A 27,496-nucleotide genomic window follows, 5' to 3' on the forward strand; every position below is an offset into this window, starting at 1 on the left:
CTAGGGGATCATAATTAGTGATCTGTTTTGCTCATCGTTCACGTTTTAGCAGAGCTGGGGTCATACCAAAGCTGCATGCCCATTCTTTGGGCCTGAATATATTTAAATAATTATTTCCAGTCAGTTCCCTGGAGAGGGATACCCACCAAGGGAGACCAGGGTCTCCTGAGACCAGAAGTTGGCTACAGACCCAACAGTTAGAATAATTAAATGAGTTTGCGTATGAGGAGGCCCATTGCATGAAAACATTGCCAGCTGCAAAAGGAAACTGCATAAGGAAGACACATTTAAGTAGAAATATTTTTCATAAACAAATGTTTAAGTCCCCCTAAAGGTTAGATATTCCACTCAGCTGTGCCCGTAGGAGCGGCTGACAGGTGGCCCTATGGTTTGATTCCACAAAGTTGGAGCGATTTGTGAGAGGTGAGTGGCACGTGGTAGGGTCCCTTCCACTTTTCTTCAAGTTGTTGGTCATGTCCTTGTTCTTTCCGGACCTTTAATAACACCTGGTCTCCTAGTTTAAATGCGTGTAGAGGAGTGTCTAGCTGAGGCGGGAACCTGGAAGAAACAAGCTCATGTGTAATAGTTAATATATGACCAATCTGCAGTTATGTATAGTTTGACCCTGGTTTCTTGGGTCAGCTGCAAGCTTTCCCCTTTTCTCCTAGGGCTTAGAACTGGTCTCCCCAAAAACAATTTCATATGGGCTTAAACCAAGCCCGCTTCTCGGGGCTACCCTTACCCACAGCAGAGCAATAGGCAATACCTTATCCCATTTTAGCTGAGTTTCTTGACATAACTTGTCTAAAGTTTTCCTGAGTGTATGATACATTTTTTCTGTTTTTCCTGTAGACGGAAGCCTCCATGCAGCATGTAATTTCCATTTAATTCCCAGATGTTTACTTACTTGTTGTAATATTTCTGCAATAAATGCTGGTCCATTGTCACTTTGGAGGGTAGACGAAATCCATACCTGGGGATGAGTTCCTTGAGAAGTATTCAAGTGACTTCTGTGGTCCCTTCCGTGTAGGTTGGGAAAGCTTCAGTCCATCCTGAAAAAGCATCTACCAAGACTAACAAATAACGAAGGTTACCTGTGGTTCGAGGCACCTGGGTGAAGTCCATTCGCCAGTCTTTGAAAGGGTGGCCTCTGATGTACTGAGTTCTTTGTGGGAGGCTTTTCTGAATAGATTTTGGGTTATTTTTAAAGCAAATTGGGCATCCTTTAATGACTGTATGGCTTGATGGAGTTTGGGGGCTCCTATCCAAGGCTTAATTAGGTCCATTAAAGCATCCCTTCCATGGTAGGAATCGTGTATATGTTTGATTGTGGGCCACACCAAAGTCCGAGACAAGATCAGTCCGCGGTCATTTAGTTTCCAATTGTTGGAGGGGTCTCTTTTGTCAAATCCCCACTCAATGGCCCTTTTACTGTCTTCTTCTGAATACAAGGCTGGTATTGAGTTTAACTTAGCTGAGGAATTAGCGCCCCCTGGGCTGGAGGTGAATGTTCCTAGAAGGCAGCAGTTTCTGCAGCCCGACCTGCCATGTGGTTTCCTGGGACACACAGCATGTAAGCTTTCGGTGTCCAGGGCAGCGCATGATGGAAACAGCTTCTGGTTCATTTACGGTCCGTAAGAGGGCCAATATTCCCTTAGGATGTTTAATCTCTTTGTTTTGAGGTTAAGAGACCCCTCTCTTTCTGAATTGCTCCCTGGGCATGGACCACCACAGGTGCATATTTAGAGTCCGTGTAAATGTTGACCCTTTTTCCCTTTGATATCTGGAGGGGCCCAGGTTAGTGCTATAAATTCAGCCTTTTGGGCGGAGGTGCCTGGGGGGCTCTGCACAGCCTCTTATCTGGTAGTTACTATGTAACCAGATTTGCACTGGCCATTTTTTATGTAGCTGCTCCCGTCTGTAAATAGTTCCCAATCAGGTTCTGGGAAAGGTTTGTCAGTTAAATCTAATGTGCTTGAATAAATAGCTTCTAATGTTCCCGGATAGACATGATCTAATTTGCTGTTTTCAGGTTCTGCTGTGGGTGTTGGTAACAGGGTGGCCGGATTTAAAGTCATCACTGTTTTTAGAGTGACGTTTGGATTGCCTAGTAAAGTTGCTTGATATTTTCCCATTCTTCCTGCAGTGAGCCAATATCCTCCTTTTTGCTCTAGTGATACAGTGACCTGATGAGGCCCGTGGATTATTATGGGCTGTCCGAGTGTAAAGTTTTCCGCTTCCTGTAGTAAGTCACAGGTGGTGGCAGCTGCTCACAGGCATAGGGGCCATCCTTCTGCTGTGCTGTTCAGTTGCTTGGACAGATCTGCAATTGGGCGGAGGTTAGTCCCAAGCATCTGGATTAAGACACCCAGTGCTGTCCCCTGTCCTTCCTGCACATACAGCCTGAATTCCTTCTTCAGGTCTGGCAACCCCAATGTGGGAGCTGAGAGCAATCAAGTCTTAAGAGTGGTGAGCGCCTGCTGGCATTCCCCAGGCCATACTGAGGGCTCTGTGTCTGTGCCTTTTAGAACATCATAAAGGGGTTTGGCGATCAGTCCAAAATTAGGTATCCAAAGTCTACAAAATCCAGCCATTCCCAAGAAACCCCGTAACTGTTTTTCATTACTAGGGGACTTTTAAGGTACAGATTGCCATCTTGTGGTCATATAAGAGATTGCAAGTTCCTTGGGCTATCTGGCTTCCCAGGTAGGTTGCTTGCTTCCTGCAAATTTGGGCTTCATTGGGGCATATTTTTAATCCACACCAAGCCAAGTGATTAAGCACAGTTATTGTGTTTTCCTTACAGTTATCAAGGTCTGGGCTTACAATTAATAACTCATCTGCATATTGTTAAAGGACTCCTTGATTCAGGTGTAGATTTCTAAGATCCAGAGCCAAAATTTCATTAAAGATGATAGGGGAATTTTTAAACCCCTGAGGAAGCACAGTCCAGCAGTAGTGAGTCTTGATCCTGGTGTTAGGATCTTGCCATTCAAAGGTCAATAATAATTGTGACCTTTTTCAAGAGGTATGCAAAAGAAGGCATCTTTTAAATCCAGGACTTTAAAATACTCAAATTCTCCAGGAATTGTAGCTAACAAGGTATATGGATTTGGTGCTGTTGGCTGGATGTCTTGGTCAATGTCATTGATGGCCCTCAAGTCCTGCACAAATTGTTATTCTTCGGAATGGGGTTTCTTAACTGGCAATATTGGGGTACTGTAAGGCAATCTGCAAGGCTTAATCAGTCTATATTTAAAGAACTGGCTGCATTCCTTTTAGAGCCTCATCCTTTAATGGATACTGTTGTTTCCTAGCATTTGGCTTTAATTGGATATTTACCAGGGTGGAAATCTTGCCCATCCCGGGATCCCGCCAGCCCAGATGGTTTTACTTAATTTTTGCAGGATTTCTTCCGGAATCCTTTCAGGTTCTTTGGGTGTGGAGTTTAGTTCCTGTTGTAGCCTTAGGGTGGCATCTGAAGGCACAGCTATGCAAATCCTTTGGGTCTCTAGGGAGAAAGTTATCTGGACATTCAGTTTGCATAGAAAATCTCTTCCCAGCAGTGGCACAGGGCGCTCAGGTGCATGTAGAAAGCTATGTATTAAAGTCCTTCCTCCTAATTTGCATTCCAGAGGTTGTAACAGTGGGTTTGTTATCGGCACCTCTGTAATTCCCACTGATGGGACAGAACAGTGCTCCCAAGTTACAGCTCAGAACTGAGTATGCCCCTCCAGTATCTACTAGAAAGTCCACTAGTCGGGACCCAACTGTCAGCTGTACCTGAGGTCTTGAGTGGCAGTTGTTTTGGGGGTCTCTCACATGGCTAAGAGCCCCGGGCCGTCAATCACTATCTTCCTTGTCACACTGGTTGGCTTTGTCTTATCTCCCTTTTGCCCTTTGGGCTTTTGTTCACTAAAGGCCCGGGGTGATTCGCTATCATGAGTTAACTGGCTTTCTGTTTTTCTCTTCTCCAGCATCACAAACCTTAAAGGCAACTTCCAATAATTCTCCGGGGGTTTTGGCTACTGCTCTTTCAATCTTGTTTAATTTACACCTTATGTCATCTGAGCTTTGGCTTATGAAAGTCATATTTCCCACGCGTACATTTTCAGGACCGTGGTCAGGGTTTATGGCGGGTACTTTCAATAGCGTGATGGACCTGTTCCCGAAAGCGGAGGGGTTTCCAGTCGGTTCCTGTTTAGGGCTTGTGCATTGTTAAGCCAGTCTGTTCGGGGAGCCCTTTCTGAGGCCGGCTAGGACACACTGTCTGTACTGTTTTAGGATCATCAGAGTTTTGGTGGTATTGGGGTCCCAGTTTGGCTCGGCAGCAGGAACAGCTAAGCCTATGCTGGGTATTTCTGGGTTCCCTTGACTTAGACACTGGGCTTCCTTCTGACCATTTTTTTTTCATCTGAGGTCAGTAACACCCCAAGCAGAGACTATATATTGGCCTAAGTTGGGCGATGGGTTGAAAATATAGACTCAAAAAGTTCAGCCAGTTTTCTGGGGGTCGTCACTATAGGCTGGGTGCCGATTTCTCCAGCAGACCACATCCGTGGTTGTGCATGGGCTATCTGCCCAGACGTAATTAGCGGCGAGTCCATTTGCCCTGATACCAACTGGCAACTATCCCAAAGGGTATTGCCCTGCTATAGGCAGGGGTTTTCCTGAGCCAAATTGGGTGCCCTGTTGGGTCTTGGAGGGGGAGACAAGATCTACTTCCCCCCCCCCGGGGTGACTGGATGGGGCAAAGGGTCCGTAGGTAAAGCTGGGTATAATTGGGGAAGAGGCAAAGGGGCCAAGGTAAGCAGGCAGGTGGAGTTTGTCACGGGAGTGAGCGATAGAAGGCGAGCTGGGGGAGGTGGCAAAGATGTCGGGGATGGCAGTGCAACCGGAGAAGTGGTTGACAGGCCCTCTGAAGATGGGAGGAGCTATCGGTTGAGCCGCCAGAGGTGGCGGTGGAGTGGGAGCAGCAGGGGAGTCTGGGAGAGCCTCATCCCCTGATGAGTCCTCGTCCTCCGGAGGGGGGTTCATGATTCTAATTGTTCCTAAATCTTCCTCCATCTGTTCATCTGGTGTCTTCTCATTAAGTATTTTCCCTGACTTTTTTCTTTGTTTTAGGAGGGGTTTTCTTTCTTCCCTCACTTGCTGGTAACCTTTCTCTGTTCATAGTTACAATCTTTTTCTTCTTTTCTTTGACCCATCAGTCTGGTACCTGGTTTATTCTCTTCCTCACTGTGGGCCTTCATAAAGGCTTGCACATATGGCATTTCATCCCATTTACCACTTCTCTGGCAAAATAGTTCTAACTGGAGAATGGTGTAGTAATTTAATGACCCTTTTTCAGGCCACTGTTCTTCAGAGCCTAAATTGTACATTACCCAAGCAGTATCACAGTAAAATGCCATCTTTTTCTTAGTCATAGGTGGATAACTATAATTAGACCAGTCATTCAATGTCTTACCCAATGCGCTATTGGATGGAATAGATGGTGCGCCCCCCATAGTAACTTATTTCAAATACAAAAATACAAATACAAATACAGATTTCAGGTTGTAATGTCAGGCCTTCATCAGTAGATGGAAGCACAAACCTGTAAATGACAGGTTAGTCAGTCCAGCTATGAAAACATGCAGATTTTACTTTTGCTTCCAAATTCTCTTAGCCCAAGATCTCCGTTACAGGTGGGTACCCGCTGTGCTTCAGATTCGGATGGGAATTCTCCACCTGTCTAATCAGACAACTGCCAGTGGGAGATCAAGGGACCTCAGTCATCACCAGGTACTCACCCTAAGCCTGTAGATTGGCTGTGACACTTCAGAAGAAACAGAGCCTCCTGTTTTCCTCCAAAGAGTTAGTTCAGGTGACGGCGGTCCATTGACGGGGGGAGTGGCAAGGCGTGAAAGGATCCCCAGAGTGAAACAGGCCCTGGCAGTTGCTGGGCTCCATTCTCCATTGCCTCTCCTGTCAGCACAGAGGGGCAGTCGTTCAAGCCTTGCTGGCCAGGCAATTGGGTGGAACCTGAAGACCCCTCTTAGAAAAGAGTCTCACACCTCGAGTTGGGTGCCATGAATTTGTTGCCAAAAGATCGGCCCCCATCCCTGATGAGCCTGACTGAAACTCAGAGACAGGGTCTTAGAGCATAGAAGAAAAGAGACAGCTTTATCACTCTGCCAGGCAAAGAGGACTCACAGCAGGCTAGTGCCTCCAAAACCATGAGCCCATCTTGGGGATGGGGTAGGATGATTTTATAGCCATAGCTTAAATAATAAGGCGTCAATAACAATCAACAGAATTTTTTCTTCTCATAAGACTCGGATCAGCGTCACAGCGTCTCCAGGTGACCAATTCTATAAAGGCTAGTGGTTGTCACTCTTTCAATCTCTTTATAAGTGCCCACGGCATGGGCTTCTAGGTAATTCAGGCTATTTTGTAAGGTTACAGTTCTGTGACCTTCTCCCTGGAGAACAACTCAGAAACCAAGCATGATTGTTGCTCTCGATTACTGGAATAAAGCAGAGACAGTAAAAGTAATAGCTTCATGTTAACAAGGGGCTTGGAGCTGAGAACAGCAAGCAGTCAGTCAGGTTAGTTGGCCAGTTTAAGAGCAAAGGTAAGAGTAAGCAATCTGTTAGCCTAAGTGTGGCCATTTTATTAATTCTCCTTCATTGCTAGGAAGATTACACAAGATGAGCAAAATGCAGGACACAGGGCCCTTGGTGCATGAATCACAGCCAGGTCCCAGCCTCTCGGTCCTCTCTCCTTCCCTCCCCTGGGCTGATGTCCCTGTAGGACAGATGGGAGGGACCGGAGCTCACCAGACAGGGGCTGCCTGGATGTAGAAGGTGCCTGTGGCCACCGCCTGCACCAGACTTCCTGGGTTTTGTGCCTCGTGGGGGCTGCAGGGTTTGTCCCCCACCTCCCCCGCCCCGTCCTTCACCACACCTCCTTCCTGGCCCATCTCACCAGTCCCCACACCAGGGCAGAGACCAAATGACAGAAAAGGCAAATGTTTCCACCCCAAGTGTTCCAGCTTGAGGGCCTATGCAATCAGGCTGTGGTTTTTCATCAATAGCCAAGAAATCCTGTACAATGAACATAAATACAAGGAAAACTATTTCAGCACATGACTTCTGAATAATTTTTTTGTTATGGTGCATGGATCAGATGCTTCACACATACTATGCTATTTAATACTGTAAGGATAAATGTTTTCAATGAATCCCTCCTGTTGTTAAGATGGAAAGAGAGCTTTCCCCCACCTTTCCTAGGCCATTTCTGTGAGAAACTTAGTGACTGTGAATCCTTCCTTTAATCTTTTTTTCTTTGTCTTTTTTTTTTAAGGGGACAAGTAATCAAGTTTTGTTCTGTTTTGTTTTTTTATTGTGGGTACTGGGGATTGAACCCAGGACCTTGTGCATGCTGGACACACCCTATACCACTGAGCTATATCCCCTTCCCCTCTAATCTTTTTTTTCTTTATTTTTTTTTACTTATTTTCTAAATTGAAGTACAGTTACAATGTGTCAGTTTCTGTTGTACAGACAATCTGGTGTAGGCAGTTCGGGACCTTTTGACTTCATCACCAAGTACCTTCATGAGGAAGGTACTTTGTACGCCTGAGACTCAATTCCCTAATCTGAAAAATGGAGCAGGAAATATCCGCACCACAAGAGCTGCAAGAACCAAGCTTGATAGCAGACACACACGGCAGCAGCGCCAGAGCGCGGCCCTGATGGAAGGCTGGGGTGCTGGAAGTGCGGGACACGCGCTCTTCGGAACCCTGCTCGGTGCAGACAGTGTAGCCCAGGGCTTACGTGCTTTCCAAGTTGCTGGACACGACAGCGGACTGTGAGATCCACCTATTGAACTGTGACCAGCGGAAAAGGAGAAAAGTAGTCGAAAACATCAAAGCACTTCTTCAGTTAAGGGGAAGAATTGTTCTCAGGAACTTTTATTTTGTGTCTATGTGTGAGCGTGTGGGAATGGACTGAGACCCGAAAACTGTTTCTTAGTAGGGAGGATGGAAAACTTTTGGAAGCTTCCGAAATAAACTCTTTAAGGGGCTGGCATTGGAGCAACACAAAGAAGAGATTGATGAAGGGCCACTAGGAAAGTGGGCGGAGAATCGCGAGAGGGGCTCCTGTGGGTTTAGGAGGGCAAGGACAGCAAGGCGGGCACCAAGCGGGCTTGGACCATGTCCCCTAAGGTAGTAAGATGTAGGGACAGCCGGGGGCAGGGGCCAGCGGCCAGGCCACCCCTGGAGCCGCACCACTGACCCTGAAAGCGAAGACGACTGGCTCCACCCGGCCCGCCCTCCCGGGCTCTGGGCTCCCGCAGGTCCCGCCCACAGGCCCCGCCCCCACGACGGGCCCCGCCCACGACGGATCCTCGCCTGCTGTCCTTATTTCCACTCGCCTGACTGTTTCAGGCTGTAGGTGTGGCAATATGGCAATTTTACGAATTTAGTGAATCACCAGCCGCTGTTGAGAAAGTTCCGCTGCCTCCACAGGAGCGGGCTTCGCTGAGCAGCTCTGGGACGCACACGGAGTGGCCTGTCAGCACAAGGGGACCCAGCGGGCACCAGAAAACGGGGACGAGGAGACATTCTAACAGGGTGTTAGGGTGCAAGTCGGCAAAGGAGGCTGCGGCAGGGTGTGCTCCCATCCCGGGGCCTGAGGGGCAGGGCCGGTGGGCAAGGACCCTGTGGACAGAGCGCGGGAAGGGGTAGGAGTAGCTGCCCGGCTCTCTGTCCCTCAGGGCTGCGTCTCAGGGGCCTCCTAGCCAGGGAGCCCTTGCCTGTGGCATGCAGGTCGCCTCCGGAGTTTCAGGCAGCTGTCCAGGGTAGGGGTTGGTCTGACCCAAGAATCCATCACTTCAGAGAACTTTGGAAAGACGCAGTGAGAGGGGGGAGGGTATAGCTCAGTGGTAGAGCGCATGCTTAACATGCACAAGGTCCTGGGTTCAATCCCGAGTTCCTCGTTAAAAAAAAAAGTTAATATAAATAAATAAACCTAATTACCTCCCCTCCAAAACAAACAAAAGAGAAAACAAAGCAAATATTTTTAATGCAGTGTACTTAGTCATATCAAAGACTCGTGTGTGTGTTTTTAATAAAACTGTTTAAAAGAAAACCTCATTTCTCTTTTTCATGTAATAGCAGTTGACATCTATGGTAGGCAAATTAATGGCCCTCCTAAGATGTCCCCATCTGAACCCTGGAAACTGTGACTATGTTAGGTTATATAGCAAAGAGGAAGTCACTGTGGATTATCCAGGTGGGCCCAGTGGAATCAGAGGGGTCCTCAAATGTGGAAGGAGGCTGAACGTCAGAATCACAGGAGATGAGTGGTTGGAAGCAAAGTCAGAAAGACATATTCGAAGATGCAATCTGCCAGCTTTGAAGATGGAGAGATGGAGGAAGGGGCCAAGAGTCAAGGAACAGGAGCGGTTAGCCAGAAAAGTTAAGGAAATGGCCCTGGAGAGCCTCCAGAAGGGAACTCAGGCTTGCCAACACCTTGGCTTAGCCTAGTGAGATCAACGTCAGACTCCTGACTTACAGAACTGTAAGGTAATTTGTGTTGCTTTTAGCCAGTAAGTTTGTGGTAGTCGGTTACAGCAGCTAGAAACTAACACAGCGTCCTACATGAGGAACCATTGGTCTATAGCATACTCCTGATCTACCTAATATCCCAGTCAAAAAGGAAGACGGACACCAAGCCTGTGTGCTCCAGAATAAAGAAAGAGCTCAGTCCTGGTAACCATCACTGTCCTCTGAGCACTCACAGGCCACCACTCATAACTCACCTCTGGGATCTGGCCCTCCGATGCCCTGGAAAACCTAACTTATCCTGATGAGCACCCAAGGGCACATTTTACTTATGAAACCATGAGCAAAGAATGCTCCAGTTGTTTTAAAGAGAGGGTTATGCACACAACTTATATATACTTGCATCTTTCTGCAAGACTGGGTGAGAAGTTTGCTAGAGAGAGGGTTGGGTGCATGGAACCAGGAGGAAGATTCCTTATACTGTACGTATTTCTGTGTGTGTGTTTTGAAGTATTTGTATAATTTTACCGGTACCATTTCTTTACTGTGATTATGTGATGTTTTTCCTGTAAAACACAAACAGCTAAGGAGGAAGAAGTGCAGAATACAGGTGGAGGCCTGTGGGTCAGAAGCAGCACACATGAAAAAACCTGGGGGAGTCCTTGTTCAACTGTGGGGGCCACATGAACAGCATGGCAATCTATCTGCTGTATTTCCACTGGGAGCCTCCGTTACTAACCCATGTTGCCCTTTGTTGGAAGATAGGATATTAAGGGTTCTCTGAAGGCACTGTGACCATCGAAATCATGGTAGTGTGACAGCAAGCAGGGAGCTAGAAATGAGCAAAGGGAAATGCAGACCAAATGGCAAGAATTGGGCAAAAAGGAGAGGGGCACGGGCCAAATGCAGGAAACTCTACATCTTATGAACACCAGGGGTCCCTGGGCAGAGAAAGAAAAGCAAGAACCTCTGGGCTGATCAGCGGTCACACATTTTGGGGTGACAGGTGGCCTGGAGGCCAACAAAGAAAGGTGGGAAAAGGCAGGAATCTCCAGTGTCCTAATGTAACCTTTTGCTCATTATGCCCTCATTTCAATACAATTAGCCTTGCAGATTAGAAGCACCAATCATGCACTGAGGCCATGACACTTCCGATCCAGATTAAATAAGGACAAAAATCCCTCCTCCCCTCAGGAAGGTGGAGCTGGGATGAAAATCAGGGAATAGAACACTAAACCCTTCCCTCCCCAATGAACCCTTTCCTCCCATTCATTTTTACACCCTATGTAACCAACTTGCCAAAGAAACTCAGGGCACCTGAGTCAGCCCGCTCTCCCCCTGAGAGTGTCCTATCCATCCCTTAAGAAATCCTCACTTTACTTTCTTAACCTCTGTGTCTCATCTCTGAATTCTTTCTGTGACAGGACAAGAACCTAATCACTGGCAACAAAAGGAGGTGGTAAAAAATCCACTTCCACAGAACTCAATAGCAATAAGGTAGAGCTTTGCCTGCCTGGGACACTCAGGCCTGTGAGTGGGGTGCAGCATCCCCTCGGACACCCTCTACTTTGCCATGGAACCAGCTGCAGCAGCCGTTGTGGACAAAAGGTCATCAACTTGTGCTCACTGTTCCTACACTATGAGCTAGCTTCACCACATCCTTCTCTTCCTCATTCTATTTTTAACATCACTGAGACAAAAAAGGGTTGTTAAGAAAACAGTGTGCATGAATGCAAACAAACCAAAAGATCAAGGTAATAAATAAAATTGACTGAATGATATTCGATTAGAGCAGAAACCTTTTACAGAGATGTGCTCTCCAGGCTAACATATCCCCGGCTTTCCCTATATCCACCAGCTTTCTAGAGCAAAACAGAGGAAACAGGTAATGTAGAAATATAAGATGGGACAATATCCCCACTTTCAGCAGTCATTATTCCTCCCTTTTTCTCGAGCATAAAGGAGATGTGCTGTGTATGCCGGGGCAGCTGCAGCCAATTTTGAGGCCATGGCTGTCACCAAGCATCTGTGCAGTTTGCTTCTAAGAGCTGGTGTTTTGATCCAGGTTAGGAGGTTAATTCCAAAGAACATTTATCTTACTTAATTTTGAGGGAGAGTCTCTGTAAGGAAAGAAACAATCTCTTTTATTTTTGTGAGTAATTCTTGCAAGCCTGTTGTCTCTAACCTCTGGGTTTTCTGGCCAGTGTCTGTTGCTGAGAGAGCCCTGCGGGAGAGGGAGGACCAGAATCCACTCAGTGTGGCTCCTGGTCACTTGCAGCCTTGTTGACCCAGCGCAGGGCTCAGAGGCAAAGCCACAAAGAGGCTGTGTCCCGGAAGTACCTCTGCTGACGATTAGAGTCCTAGCTAAACTTAACGTATTAAACAGAACAAATGTGTCAAGCAAAAATGTAGTTCCTCTAGTCTCTTGTGGTCCCTGGCCTGTGAAGTGTGTGATTCTGGGGATGACGGGTTGATGACAGGGACTTTGATGAAAAGGTTTTTTATTTTAACAGTTTTGTGTGAATTTTGATACACATTAAGAAATGTAACTAGCAAAACATGACTATTATTAAAGATGCAACCAAGTTTAAAAAAAAAAAAGATCTAAAGTCAATTCAGAGAAAAACGTCAGGAAAAAATAGAATAAAAACTGAGATATCCATGACAAATATCACGAGTTGTAGGCCAGTGACTGATGCTGGGAAAGGCGGATGCAGCGCGGGTCAGGCCCTTCACAGCTCTTGCCCAGACCAGGCCAGTATATCAAACAGCACACAGCCAACTCCTCCACTCTGCAGACACGTGCCCCCCTGCCGCCCCCTCCCCAGCTCCCGACACTTTATCCCCTGACTTGTCTCGTTTAGGGATTTTCATTAGAAGAGCCTCCTGTAATTTCACCTCTCTGACACACCTCTGTTTCCACTTTTCCACACTCTCTTCCAAGAAGAAGCATGAGGCTATTTGCATGCATGTTTTCCCATGGTCGTTGTATTATTACAGATAATTTGCATTTGGTGTTATTTCAAACAGTGTTATATCAGAAGCATTTTCCTTGTTGCATAATAGTTGTCATGTCAAGGGTTTGGTTGTTTCCAGTTTTTACAAATGAATCTCATTGGACACATACCTTTTGAACTATTGAACTATTGGTTATTTTGGGAGACTAAATTCATGCAAGTGACATAAATGGGTCAAAGCATATAAACTATCGTCACTTCCTAACTGTCCATACCCACGAATCTTGATGCTTCTTAGCCCATTAAAAAATGATGACCACCTTTGCTCTTATATGCAAAGAACCTTTTCAAAGAAAGGGAATTTAAAAAACTTCAGCGGAAAAAAAGGACATGAATGCTATCTCAGAGAAAAAGAAATACACTTGGCTGTGAGCATATGATACATGCTCAGACTCACTGAGCATTGAAGTTTTGCAAATTCAAGCAAAAAAAAGGATGCCTGGTGAGGTCTGAAAAGTTTGATGACACTCCCTGAAGGTAAGGTCCAGGAACCAGCCACTTTCATTGAATTTTTGCAGACATGTCAATTGACAAGGTTTTAGGGGACGATAATTCGGCAATCACTGTCAAAATGTAAAATGTCTGTGCTTTCTGACCCAGCGAGTCTACTTCTAAGACGAGGTCTTGAAGACCCAGAAAAGTACACAAAGATAAATGAACAACTGTATTCATGTCAATATAATTTTTAATAGTGAAAGCCAGAGGGATTTAAAATTTCCACCAATGGGAAACCTGGTGGAATAAGTTAGGATACGTGTACTTCAGAGCCTTGCCACCGACAGGAAGCGGGTGTCTGCTGGCATGGGACAGGCATCTGCTGAGGGTCAAGCCCCGGGCTGCGGCTGCCAGAGCCTGTAATGTGAGCACCACCGGGTATTAACATCGGAGTGGGAGGCGTGTCTGATTCTTCACTTTATATCCTTACTAGAATTTTGTATAAAAGGAACTTATTACTTTAGAAATGTAAAACATTAAAGAAAAAGAAAACTTCTCACTTAAGAACAATCAAATATATATGCATGTATGTGTATATATATATGTGTGTGTATATATATGTATATTTTAGAAGGAGTCACTTGGAACATGATTGACGAAGGAACCATGGTATTTCCTTTCTCATTAGAACCTGCCGGTGAACACGTCCTTTTTCTCTCAGTGAGTCCTCAAGTGACCAAAAGACTAGCCTTGGTGTCAGAAAATTAGCATTTTTCTCCTCTCACTACTCAGTCCCTGAATTTCTCCATGCTAAAAGCTGGGTAGGAAATAAATTATCTTGTCAGTTATGGATGGGAAAAATTGAGCACAAGGAATGCAACTGACTGCCAGAAGGGTGTGCAGACTGCAGTCCGGGGAACGCTGGCCAGCGCTGGGGCCAGGGCACCTCCACCCTTGCTCTCTGCTGCATGGAAACAGAACTTGTGCGCCAAACCCCACTTTCCACGCACGCCAGCCTCAAAGCTCTGAGCACTGTCCACAGAGGTTAAATGCAAGCCTGCCTACAAACGCTGCTGTGCCCCGTGTCCTGAGACGCACTGCTGCACCTCCAACCGGCTCCACCCCAGATCCACCCCAGATCCGTGCCTGCCAAGGGCCAGCCTCGGGAGCAGGGCTGCCCAGGAACACTTCCTGCCGAGATGGAATATTCTGGACCTGCGTTCAGCAGGCCACTGCAAAGCCACAGATGCTTACTGAGCACTTGAAATGTGGCTAGAGCAACTGAGGGACTGGGTTTTTAATTTTATTTACTTTTAATAAGCATCAGTTTAAATAGCCCCATGTGGTTGGTTACTGGCTACCGTGCTGGACACGTGATGCTCTAGAAATGAAATATCCGGTGGACCAGCAGCCTTCCTTGGGGTGTGTCTGGAGAACTCTGGCAAACCCGACAACACCATGTCGGATTGTGGTTAGCTGGACCCAGTAAATCACTTTATCAGGGAACTGTGTGTGCAACCCAAGAAGGAAGGATAGAAAACAAAAAAATAGCGGGAGAAACAGAAGAGAGGAATGAGAAAGTGCCTGCTTTTTGAAGAATGGCAAAGTGACAGGGCCTGCAGGGTTTGTGGTTGTATCTGAATGGTCTTGGCCAACGCCCCAGGCCTGCTGAAGTCTGGATGCACAGCCTCCTACAAGGGTCTTTGCCACTTCCGGCCTCTCAGCCAGAATTACTTAATAAACCTAATCACCTGCTTCCTCACTACAAAAAAAAAAAAAAATTTAAAAAAGAAGGAAAAGAAAACAATGTAGTGGTAAGTTAAAGGTTACCCTTTGTGAATCTTGCCTCCTCCTTACCCCGACGGACCCCCGTTTCCACACCCTCCCCTGTTACCGAGTCCAAACTCATTCTGCTTACCGCACAACAATAAATCAAGAGATGAGGTGTTGGGGCAAGGAACAGCAAGTTTATTCTGAAAGCCAGCAGACCGAGAGGATGGCAGACTAATGTCTTAGCAAGCCATCTTCCCCAAGTCAGAATTCAGGCTCTTTTTATATAAAAAACACGGAGGGGGTGTTTGGTTGTTGCAAACTTCTTGCTGTAGGAATCCTTTGTTCCTGCAGCTGTCCATGTGCCCCCGTAAAACCCCTAACAAAACAAACGTTACTCTCTGTTCTGCAACTTGATGTCTTTACGTGAGTGCAGAGCTAGCAAGACTAAGCCTAGAAAACAGGGCGCAGGATTAAACCCAAAGGAACAGATCTAATATGGAGTCAGATTTGTTCTTTTCTTTTACACCCCTGCCGGACACACCACACGTCACTGGCCGAGGACAGCAGCAGTCCTCACACAACACACCCTGTGTCTGCTCATCCCATGTTCCACGTGTTACCAGAGGCAAGTTCGGGTGCCTGCTGCACCACAAGGCCAAACAAAATGAAACATCAGAGTTTCGAGCAGAGAAAGGTTTATTGCAGGGCCGAGCAAGGAGGACAGGGTGACTCATGCCCAAGAAATCCCCAAACTCTCCGAAGGATTTCAGCAAAGCACATTTAAAGGCCAGGTGAGGGGGGAGGAGTCACAGGATACATGATCAGCTGGTGCACAATGCTCTGATTGGCTGATGTGGAGGGAACTGGGGGGTCAGCACCATTAACCCCTAGGCACCAGAAGGTCTGGGGGCAATGCGCCGTTGACCATCAAGTAGTTAGTTTCTTCCCTTGTGGTTTTTAGCATCTGAAAAACTCAGGAAATATACATGAGATTCTATTATCTGGGTCCTTCAGAGAGGAGCTGCAGCAGAGGACGGGGGAAAGGGTCTGACTCTGGAAGGCTCCCCAGGGTCCTGCTCAGTTACACACAGGAGACACCAGGGCCCGCCACGATGCCAGGCTGGCCGCTGCGTGTCAGGGCTGCTGTGGTCTTTCTTGCTGCCTTTTCACCCCAGGAGTCCACTTTGGGGGACCAACCCTAAACACACTGATACACATGCAAGTGAAATGTATGTACACCCCAGCATTGTTATTAACAGAGAAAATACCCCATCAACACAGGCACAGTAAAGATGTTCTGTGAAGCGAATATATACCACAAGGCACGCTGTGAGGACCAGCTGCTGGAGCCCTCAGTCACAAGGTGCCACGCTCGGACGGGGCTTGATGCTGCCCTGACAGCGATGTCCACAGAGAACGCAGATACTTCAAGGCGCTTCAAGAATAATGGCAAATAGAGGGGGAGAGTGTAGCTCAGGGGTACAGCATGTGCTTAGCATGCAGGAGGTCCTGGGTTCAATCCCCAGCACCTCCATGAAAGATAATAATAATTATTATACAAATTTAATTACCTACTCCCATAAAAAGAAAAAAAGAATGACAAATGGAAAAGCGAGGCATACAGCTGTAAGTATAAATATGTATAATCTTATCAACCGTGTAAAAGGAACTTACCTATTCATTCAATAAATACTTCCTGAGAATTGACTCCCTAGGGGACGGACGCACGCTTAGCCCATCTCTTTCTCCGTGACTCATGGTGATTTTAAAGGGAGATGGCATAGAAGGTCCTTAGGGAGAGGCTGGCTAAGCCCCTGGACAAGGCTTCATGAGGTGTCCCCACCCGCTGTGCAGGTCCAGAAATTGGATTTTTTTTCCCCCGATGCCCAAAATTGATGAGGCTTCTGAGGACCAAATAATGATGATAAATTCATAATTCAATAATTGCCAAGGTGGCTAATGTGCCATTAGAATTCCACTTTCTTCAGTGCCAATGGAGATAGAATTCTCCAGTGGGCGGAGAACTCAGGGATCCCTCGGGAGCTTTCTGGCCGGTCCGAAAAAGCCCTAACTCAGCCTTTGAAGAGAACTGGCTGACCCTGGAATTAAAGCCAGAAGAGGAGCGTCTTGGAGGAGGGCCACCCAGGCCACAGTGGGAGAGAGCTCAAGCCCCTGGAAGGGCTCCTGATCCAAATGACCCACTTTTGCAGGGCTCCTAGCAGGCCATGACCTGCCAGCTAACACATTTTGCATTTTATATCTACTGTGTAAAGCCAATGATCCAAACTTAGAAGCTGAAACAATAACACTTCTTGTCTCAGTTTCCCTGAGTCAGGGATCTGGGCATAGCTTTGCTGGGTCCTCCAGGGCCGAGTGGCTCTGGTGGCTCAGGACACACTTTGTGTCTGTGTTCATGCATCGTTGGATGTTTTATATTTGCATGCTCATTTCCAGCAAAGCCTCACCCTGACTAGGCAGCTAAGCACAAGAAGTTTCAGTGCTACTTTTTTCAAGTCTGAGTATTCAAATAAGTCCTGACCCGACCACTGGATTTGATGCGATCTGACCATGCAGGTGGCAGGTTAGTGCCCGAGCCAGTCTGTCCAGGGGGGTCAGCGTGAGTGGGATGAAGTGGGCGTCCCCTCCTCCCAAGCCTCCCTGAGACAGTAGATCATCTTGCTCCTGGAGGGTCCCTAGTGCTTGAGGCCTTATGTCTTTTTTATTTTATTTTATTTTTTATTGAGGTGTAGTTGATTCACAATGTTAGTTTCAGGTGTACAGTAAAGTGATTTAGTTATACATATACATAACTATATAGATAATATATTTTTGTTACTGAGTCCAAACTCGTTCTCTTGCTGCACGATAGGCCAATAAATCCAGAGATGAGGTGTTGGGGCAAGGAATGATAACTTTATTTGGAAAGCTGGCAGACCATGAAGAGGGCAGACTAATGTCCTGGAGAACCATCTTCCCCAAGTCAGAATTCAGGCCTTTTATACTAAGAAGGGGGAAGGGGTGTCACTGGTTGTTACAGACTTCTTGGTGTCAGACTCCTTTGTTCTTGCAGCTGTCCACGTGGGTCAGGTCATGATGTCCCTGCAAACCTCCAACAAGACAATTGTTATTCTCTGTTCTGCAACTATTTATCTCTATATGAATGGGAAAGTGTTATACCCTTAAAGGTCAGAGCCTTGAGAATGGGCTGTCCTGTCTATTTCAGGCTCTAGGCAACATCCTTTTACAAAAGGTGCAGAACCAGCGTGACTGAGCACAGGAGACAGAGCACAGGGTTAGAGCCAAGGGAACAGATCTCATGTGGAGTCAGATTTGTTCTTCCCTATTACATTTTCAGATTCTTTCTCATTATAGCTTATTACAAGAAATTGAATATGGTTCCCTGTGCTGTACAGTAGGTCCTTGTTTAAACCCTCTCTTACAGACCAGAGGCCAGACCAGGGTGGGGGAGGGGCTGAACAGGGTGCCCCTTCCCCGCATTGACCATGCCCCCCACCCCTCTGTGCACCAGCCCCTGGTGCCCCTTGCTCTTCCACCCACACACTTGACACGTGGCCCTGTGGATGTGAATGTGATGACAAGACTCAGCGTGGTCAAAGGCCCTGAAGGAAACTCTGTCCCTTAACCTAGAGTACACCCTGGGGGAACCAGAAACCAGGCTAGTGACTCTGATCTGGAAGCCCCCCATCTCTGCTCTGCTCTCCCTCCTCCAGGACTCAGGCGTAGCCTCGCTGGGCATGGGATGAGAGGCCACCCGAGATGTGGGCTTGTCTTCTGCTCATGAGCTGGGAACGTCTTTCCTAGTGGTCCTCAAAATGCACGGGAATTGCAGTATAAATAAGATGATTGATCAGTCGGTCCTGCTAGTCCTAGACCCAGTGGACAATGCCTGGTCCTCTTGCTGTGCTGAGGGACAAAGACTCTGATAAACACACTCTGCCTCTATTACTGCCAGGAACTCAACTCTTGAGCCTACTTTTCTACAACTGACCAGTCCCAAGCAAGGCAACCAGGTTCCTTTCCAGACTTTGCATCTGCACTCCCTTTGCTGTGCCTTCATCCTGGCTCACATCCACTGATGCCCGTCTCCTAAGTGATGTCTTTGTCTCTTCTGCCTGCCTCCTTTGTGCCCTTTTTCCTCATCTAGAAAACATAGTGCTTGCTAGTTCTAATATACCACGTTTTGGTTTTTTTCTCTCTCCCTTCCCCAATTCCACGTTAAAGCTAAAATTTCCTACTCATCTTAGAACCACGAAATTCAGTTGCTGGGGGAAGGGATATAGCTCAGTGGTAGAGCACCTGCTTAGCATGCATGAGGTCCTGGGCTCAATCCGCAGTACCTCCATTAAAATGGAGAAAAGAAAAGAAATATTTAAGAAAATAAAAAATAAAAACCAGAGAGCAAGTTTTATTTAAAAAAAAAACTCAACTGCTTGCAAGAAAAGAGTAATGAGTCTCTTTGAAAAACTGAATATATCAAGAATCTTAGAATTTGGGGAAAATGCAGAAAGAGCTGATGTTGACAAAAGAGTGTGTGTGTGTATACGTGGAAGTGGGGGAGTAGGGGAAAGAAAGCGAAAAATTGGTAGGGAAAATTTGTGAAGCGTTTTATCCTCTTCCAGAAAATGGTAATGTAACAGAAAAGAACAAATCTAACTCCATAATAGATCTGTTCCTTTGACTTCAACCCTGTGCCCTGTTTCCTAGGTTTAGTCTTGCTGCTTCTGCACCTTTCGTAAAAGAAAATCAGGCTATAGCCTGAAATAGACAGGAGAGCCCATTCTCAAAGCTCTGACCTTTAAGGATATTAACACTTTTGCATTCCTATAAAGGTAACAAGTTGCAGAATAGAAAATAATGTTTGCTTTGTTGCAGGTTTACAGGGACACCATGACCTGACCCACATGGACAGCTGCAAGAACAAAGGATTCCTACACCAAGAAGTTTGCAACAACCAACCACACCCCCTCCCCTTTTTAGTATAAAAGGAGCCTGAATTCTGACTCGGGGAAGATGGTTCTCCAGGACATTAGTCTACCGTCTTCACGGTCTGCCAGCTTTCCGAATAAAGTCATCATTCCTTGCCCCAACACCTCATCTCCCAATTTATTGGCCTGTCATGCAGTGAGCAGAATGAGTCTGGGGTTGGTAAGAGTAAAGCCACCCTAGAAATATATTCATTACTCCCCAAGAGGACACTCAGTCCTGGGAAGCCTAAATCTCTTTGTAATGCACCGTCAAATGAAGCATTTTTCAAACATGAAATTCTCTAGACATCTAAACTTGTCTTTCCAGAGAAAAGGACAAATATAACTGAATGCTAATCTTGTACGGGAAGAGAGGCACTCAAGACGAGAGCCAGGCACACGGCTGGTGTTAATTCTAAATTTCATAGTCTGATTATTTTAGTGTGATCAAAATCCTACCCCCCAACTCAAACAGACTTTATAAAGGTTTGGATTGGAGAGGGTTCACAGGATCCCGAAACTTGGAGGTGGATCATTGGATTCAAATCGTAATGTGGATAGGACAGGGAGGATGACTGACAAGGACTCACAGAGCGGGTCAGATTACCAGGAACATAGGAGTGGATTCCCACCCCAACCAACCCGCATTCATGTGGATTTTTTTTTTATTCAACTTAATTGGCTATTCCAAAGATTTTTTTAAAGATTTTTTCCCCTATTTTTGACGATTGGCGCCTTTAAGATGCACGATGGAATTGTGTTTTGCATTTTTTGGTAAAAGGAGCAAAGTGAGGACCTGGAGAGATACACTGGCTCAGTCTCCTGGGAAGGATTCAGCACGAGTAGATGGTAAATATTTCAGGGGGGTGGGGTGGGGTTGTTTAAAATAGTAAATCAGGAAGTCACTTCTAAATTTAAAGAAAACAAAATTGGAGTTGAAGGAAAAGTAGGTTTCCAATTGGCTATTGCCATTTTTCTTTGAAAAACAGTAAACTTTTTTTTTTAATTAAAAAAATAAAAATCACCTATGCAAAAGGAACAAACTAAAGCCTCTGAACAAATAGTAGCCAGAGTTCTGCCTTTCCCACCTGGCTTCTCACGCTCTTGTCCCGCAAGGTTGGGGGTCCCAGGTTGAGGGTGGAGCATATGAGATGCCCCCATTTTCCAAATGTCACTGGGGGGGTGGTACATGCATATACAGTAGGCACATTTTGGGGGAAGTCAGGAGTCCCAGGAAGCAGCCTCGAAGTTTCAGGATGGAAAAGCAGGTGGTATAAATGAGGGGACAAAATCATGTTTCAAACACCATTTCCTGGTTGTCCTTGCCAATCTCTGTGGTGTCCTTTCTATGCTGACAACTTCGCCCATAAAAAGAGGGCACAGCCACAGAAGAACACTGTGCAGGAGCCCCATAGGTTTGAGCTTCTCCTCTGAAGTAGGTGAAGAGGGGGACAGGGGCCACAGCTGACGCAGGGCACACTGGAGTCTCCCCCACTGTGCCAACAGGTCGCACAGACAAGCCTGCCTTTCAAGACCCTTCCAGGAGAGTGCTTTATTCGGCTGCTTTTAACAATTACACAGCACTGTCCCAGAGGGTGACCCCCATCTTCACAGCCAGACCACCCCTCTCCCTCTGCTCCAGAGAAAATCACGTTCTAGTGAACTTTTGAGGATACATCCAGAGAGTAGATTCTTAGTAAACTGGTTTGTTAAAGTGTCACACTGTCAAATAATGCTTGCAAACAGTTACCCCAGTGTATTCTCCCACTGGCAATATAGGAAAGGATCGATTCTAATTTATGGGGTCTCTGTGGTTCCCTTTCAATGACCTGCCAGGAATAAACATAAGGTCAACTCTCATTGGTAATTAACTTAGCCCACAAGTGACTGAATTCAGTGAGGGCAGCTCAGCCCAGGTGTCATTTCCTCTGGGGGTGCTCCTGGCCACCCATCCTTCCTCATTCTTTACTAGATCAAGGCACACCCACTCTTGCTCCCCTGTGTGGTTTACTGTACTTTTCATACGGATAGGACAATGCTTCCTTGTCTTTCTTCTCCCCTCCTCCCTCTGTCCTGTGGACCCGCGTGAGGTTTCCCCAGGATTGCACCCACGTTGGTTGCCCTTAGCTCACTTCTCAATACATCTGTCCTATCTGGGGAAAGCAGAAATACAGCTGAGTCCTCTCTCCGAGGCTAGGAGGTACTGATCATGAAGTCGATTCCCTCCCCCACAGAACAAACCTAAATTGAGAAATAAAAAGCCCACAGCAATTCACAGCAATTGTTTCCAATCTGTATTTTTCCCAACACCACCAGGCAATTCTCCAGTTCTCAGCAGACGCTGACTAGGTGTCCCACAAGTAAAGCTCAGTTCTGACATCTACCTGCAGATAGCATCAGATCCCGCAGGTTAAGGGCTCAGTCCTATGAGACTGCCCCCACTCCAAATGCCAACCGCAAGTCCAGGTTGTTCCCTGTGCTTCTGACCAACTGGCTGTCACCTGGAGGTTCTCCAAACCTCCTCCTTGGGCTCAATTAATTTGCTAGAGCAGCTCACAGAACTCAAGCAAACAGTTAACTTACTAGATTACCGAGAGATTACAAATGATACTTGGGGAACGTGGCGGGCTGGTGCACTGGCAGTGAAAGAATTTACCAAAGGCAAAGGATGAGAAGAGAAAAGGAGTGTATTAGGTTACTCTGCCATAGACCACAGTGGGCCGCACAGACAAGAGGTTCCTGTGTGAGCACCAAGGGTCGGTTGTTGGGGTCTTTTATGGGTAAGGGGTTGGTGAACACAATGGGATGGGGGGCTGTGTGCATGCACAAGTCTGATTGGTTGTAGGTGAGGTAAGAAGTTTAGGGTCCGTGAAGGGTGGTGGGGTTTATGATTCACAAAGTAGAAGCATGGGCTGAAGCAAACCAGCCTGAGCTGTTGTGAGACCAGACATTCCCTAGGGCTATTCGTTTGTCAGGGCAAACACGCCCGGTAAAGAATGTACTTCATCTTTTGAGGGATCGCAGGCAGAGATCTCAGAGCCCACGAATGGGGGTTGTTGGACTTCGAAGGACACCAGTTGGTCCCACAATGCTAAATGAGCAAAGAGATTCACAGGGTGAGATCTGGAAGGGTCCTGAACACAGGAGCCTCTGTCCCTGTAGAGCCTGAGGTGCGCCTCTCTCCCAGCATGTGGATGCATTCTGGTTCACCCAGCTGGAAGCTATCCAAAGCCAGAAGGTCACAGGTGGAGGCTGCATTACGCGGGCAGGATTGGTTAGATCATTAGCCGTTGGAATTGAACGCAATTTCCAGCCTCCCCAGGTAGGGGGCTGGTACCGAGTGTTCCAACCCTCTAATCATCTGGTTGGTTTCCCTGGCAACCAGCCTCCAGCCTTAGTTATCTAGGGGTTTTCCTAAAGTCACCTCATTAACAGAAAGTCAGGTGTGGAAGCCAGGAGCTTGTTATCAGTCGCCTGACACCCGTTTCACCTTCACAGCACTGACGCACTTTCAGGAACTGAGGACAAAAGACCGACGCTTACAATAGAAGATGCTCCCATTGCTCTTATTATGTAGGAAATGCCAAGAGTTTGGGGACGTGGGAGCCCAGAACCATAGACAAAGCCCCAAAGATATATTTATTATAAATGACGATATCACATATTTGGTATTTTCGATGTTTCTTGATTCGAAAGCATCCACTGTACACAGGACAATGTGCATTTGGGAGATTTTCTGGTAGCTGTAGAGCTGCTGACCCCACACTCTTGTGGGGCCCTTGACCTGTTCAAAGGTCAGGGTGGGGAAGTTCAACTTAAGGCTCTTAGGCTTGGCTACACTATAGAGCTCTTTCTCGCTAAGTTTCTTTTCTTATTAAATTCAATGAATATTTACCAACCCAAACTTTGCTAAACCCATTGAGGGCATCCGAAGATGCTAAAAACTGGGGTCTTGCTCACCACGATACCTTTAACAACATAATGCAAAAATTTATATTTGGGCCACTTGGAAAAAGTGCTGGGAACTGGAGAGGTCATGGAGAGACAGGAAGGAAGGGGGCAGGGCACAACCATTAAAGGAATGACACAGCAATTGAAGATTCAACTCCCAGTAGATCTTGGGGCCCAAGATGGTGGAAGATTCAATTCCCAGTAGACCCTGAGCCTCATTATAGGCTCATTATAATACATTAGCATGCTAAACCGCACTCCCTCAGGCACCAGGACAGTTCTAAGGCTGACCATAAAAGGTGAAAAAGTAGGCGGTGGCCCGCTTCCTGGGCATCCCAGCCTCTTCCCCAAAGTGGTTGGAATAGTCCTCCCACTTGTTAGCATAGGAAGTTACCGATCCCATAAAAACCACCACCGCCACGCCTCGTGGCTGCCCTCGTTGGCCCTCTGAGACGGCTGCACTCCGCCTGTGGCTGTGTGTCTACTTTTTACTTTAACCGCCCCACATCTCACAGCTGATCTCACTTGCCTAGACGACGCCATGCTCTGAGGCCACCACCTCTCACCTCTCAAGCCGGCCCGCATCCTACCTATGGAATGTGCACCTCTCTGAATAAATCTAGCTTTATTCAATTGTGGCTCGCTCTAGGATTCTTTCCTGTGTGAAACCAAAGACCCTCACTTGATGAGGTGCGTCCCACGGACTTGACCAAGACCTGGGACACAACCGTCCTCTTGTGCCCCATTTTCCTGTACCAATGGCAGTCAGCCTGTTGAACTTGTCAGTCATCAATCCCCAGATAGCCAGCCAGACATACAGACCTCTTGGACGAGTCACCCTCAGAAAGAAGGCGGTAGGGCCATAGGTTTGCTTGAGACCCGTGGGATTCCACTGAAATCTTTTTTAAATTGCATTTCTATTTATATTTGGATACACTTCTTGTGAAATTACTGATTGATGAGAACGCTGGTGTGGGTTTACAAACACTGGTCTTGCTTTTACTTTCTTAAGGATTTATGTCCCCTAAAGCAATTTGTATATTCTAAAAGAAATGTGCCATAACAGAAGTAAATAAAGTAAGTCCCACTTAGGAGATAATTTATTCATACATGGACCTTGGGCTTGGGCTAATTTGAGCTATTGTCAGACACTGACCGATGAACAACAGCTATTTAGTGATTTCTTCCATGACCTTCTCTGAGTCTGCAGTGAGCTCCCTGCAGGCTTTCCAACAAGACCATTTTGCAGGGACACAACTGAGCGATTCAGCTCACTGAACCAAAATCCACATTTACAGAGCCGTTCTGTGCAGAGTATGCTCCGAACACACAGGCAGCAAAGAGGAGCAAGACACATCCCTGACTCGCAAAACTGCCCTGCAGCCCCAGGGTCATGACAGCCCAGACAGGACCAGGGCTGACACCAGGTGCTCCGGGAAATGGAGGTGGGAGAGGGAGGGCAGGTGCGAGGATGCTCCCTACTGCACTGGGCAGGTGAGATGCCAGCTGGGTCTTGTGGGGTAAGGGAGGCTAAGACTGTATGAGAAAAGGAGGGAGCCCGGGGGAAGGCAGTGCGTTTGCTGGGAGTCCTGGCTTTGTTGGGGTGGGCAGTGGGGGGCAGGTGGGAAGCGGAAGTGAAAGGCTGTAGACTCAGCATCCTCAGACCTCAGAGACTCCCGTTTATATTAGGATTTGAGAAGTTCGCTGAGGACCCCAGAGCTAAGCAAATTCTTCACCTCTGTCCTTCTGCAGCATGAGGTCAGATAGCCACTGCCCAACATCCAGAAGCATCTTTAGTACCATGTTTTGTGTCTGATGGTAATGAGATGTATTTGCACAGGCTGAGAGAAAGAGCACTGAATTAAGAGTTAGGAGACCCAAACCAAGTTTCCATCACTGTGGAAAACACCTCTGCATCAACCGGGATTAAAAACCACACAAGAGGCCACAGAGAGGGCCTAGTTTTTTCTCAAAGATGTCATGATCTAAAATAAGAAACAAACGCCGTATCCAGAGAAGGAAAGTTAGAAGATGTTGCGGGGGGAGGCTGAGGGAGGAGTGTTAGAGCGCGTGCTTAGCATGCACGAGGTCCTGCGTTCAATCCTCAGTGCCCTAATTAAAATAAATATATAAATAAACAAACCTAATTACCTTCCCCATAAAATAAAAATACATATTAAAAGAGTTGCATATATTAAAAAAAAAAAAAAAGAAAGAAAGAAAGGCGGGAGGAATCAGTGAGGGTTGTGTGGAAGAGATGTCACCGGCTAGCACCCTACTTAGACATGGATGACAGCCTGTCCCTGTCTCCTGGGTCCTGGCAGAAGATACAGGATAATGAGGTCAGAGGTCAAGGGGCACGCATCGTGCTTGCATCCTTTGCCCCACATCCCAGTGGGTCGTGTGAGAGATGGATACCACTCACACAATGGGCTGTGTCACAGCTGACGAACACTGAGCTCAGGGACCATTCCAGCGGGAGACATCACCTCCCTGAAAGTCTCCTGCTGCAAACGCAGCTCTGAGAAGGGCCCAGGGAAAGAGCGCTCAAGACTTGGAGTCTTGGCACACCCAGCATCTGAGCTCCTGTGGCTGCCACAACAAATGACCATAAACTAGTGGCTTAAAACACCAGGTCTGGGGTCCAGAGGTCTTGAACGGAGGTGTTAGCAGGGCTGGTTTCTTCTGGAGGCTCCGTGGGAGAATCTGCTGCAGGCTCTCTGCCAGCTCCTGGTGGTTTCCTAGTGGCTCTGCCAGCCCCTTGAGGTTTCCTAGTGGCTTTCTTTGGCGTTGCTTGGCGTGTCGATACCACCATCTTCAATGGCCTTCTCCTGTCTCTGTCTCAAATCTACCTCTCCTTTCTTGTCTCAGGACATCGGTCACCTGATTTAGGGCCCATCCTAAATCCGCGATGATCTCAGGGTGCTTAACTTAATTACACCTCTGCAGACCTGCCCATCTGCACCGCAGAGAGAAATCACTCACTGTCCCTGCGATGTAAGCAGTTCTCTTCGGGAGAGACAGAAAAGTGTCTCTAGGCATATGACCCTGGAATACAGGCTACCCTCCAGGGAAAGAGGGCTTTCCCTCCTGGACCCTCTCTGTCTTTGGCTTGCTGTTCAGTCGTCCTTGGAAAGCCAGCCAGTGCCTCTGCCCTAAGGCAGAGGGATGTCACGCAGGAACAGGAGACGGTTAGAAGCACTGTCTCCCCAAAAGGGGTGGAGTGATGACAGGGAGCAAGAGCTTTACAGGGTCGCAGCGAGAGAGGTGACCAGCCCTTCTGTATGTGGAAACCACCGTCAGCACCCGGGTGTTTAATCTGAGCAAAAAGGGAACCACAGGAGGATTCTGAGCAGAACTTCGTGACCTGACCTCAGGTGCAAAGGCATCAGACCAGCTTCTGCCTGAGAACAGACTTCAGGGAAGCAAGGTGGAAGCAGGGGACCAGCTCAGGAATGCAGGAAATGGGCTGGTGGGAGCAGGTGGCAGCCAAGGAGGTAAAGGGAGGCAGTGAGAGTCCAGTTATATACTGAACATAGGACTGGGAGGACCTGCCAACCACTTACAGGAGAGAAAAGAGTCAAAGGGGAGTGGCTTCTGGGTTGGATGGGAGGACGCGGAGCAAGGAGCTGGCATGAACTGCTTTCCTATCTCAGTGGAGTCAGTTCCAGTAGGAAGAGCAGGACTTCAGTTTAGAGACTATTACATTTGAGATGCTCAAGTGGAAAGGCTGAGATTTGGACTTCAGTGGCCTGTATTTGAGCCAGAAATCAAGAATTTGG

The 27,496-nt window shown here is 47.1% G+C and overlaps 1 protein-coding gene and 1 long non-coding RNA gene across 3 annotated transcripts in view; one reads left to right on the forward strand and one right to left on the reverse strand.

Annotated features, from left to right (window-relative positions):
- Positions 1–27,396, forward strand: LOC116663554. Its single transcript, XR_004319734.1, has 3 exons — positions 1–442; positions 21,307–21,310; positions 27,386–27,396. It is a non-coding gene; the product is annotated as an uncharacterized LOC116663554 (long non-coding RNA).
- The window catches only part of PTPN18 (protein tyrosine phosphatase non-receptor type 18), a 50,692-nt gene that overhangs the window by 2,177 nt on the left and 21,019 nt on the right, over positions 1–27,496 (reverse strand). For both annotated transcript variants that reach the window (XR_004319733.1, XR_004319732.1), the window contains exon 15: positions 5,793–5,967. The gene's annotated coding sequence lies outside the window, so the exon portion shown is untranslated. The remainder of the gene's footprint in view (positions 1–5,792; positions 5,968–27,496) is intronic.

This window comes from Camelus ferus, chromosome 5 (genome assembly GCF_009834535.1).
Source record: "Camelus ferus isolate YT-003-E chromosome 5, BCGSAC_Cfer_1.0, whole genome shotgun sequence".
NCBI classification, from domain to species: Eukaryota; Metazoa; Chordata; class Mammalia; order Artiodactyla; family Camelidae; genus Camelus; species Camelus ferus.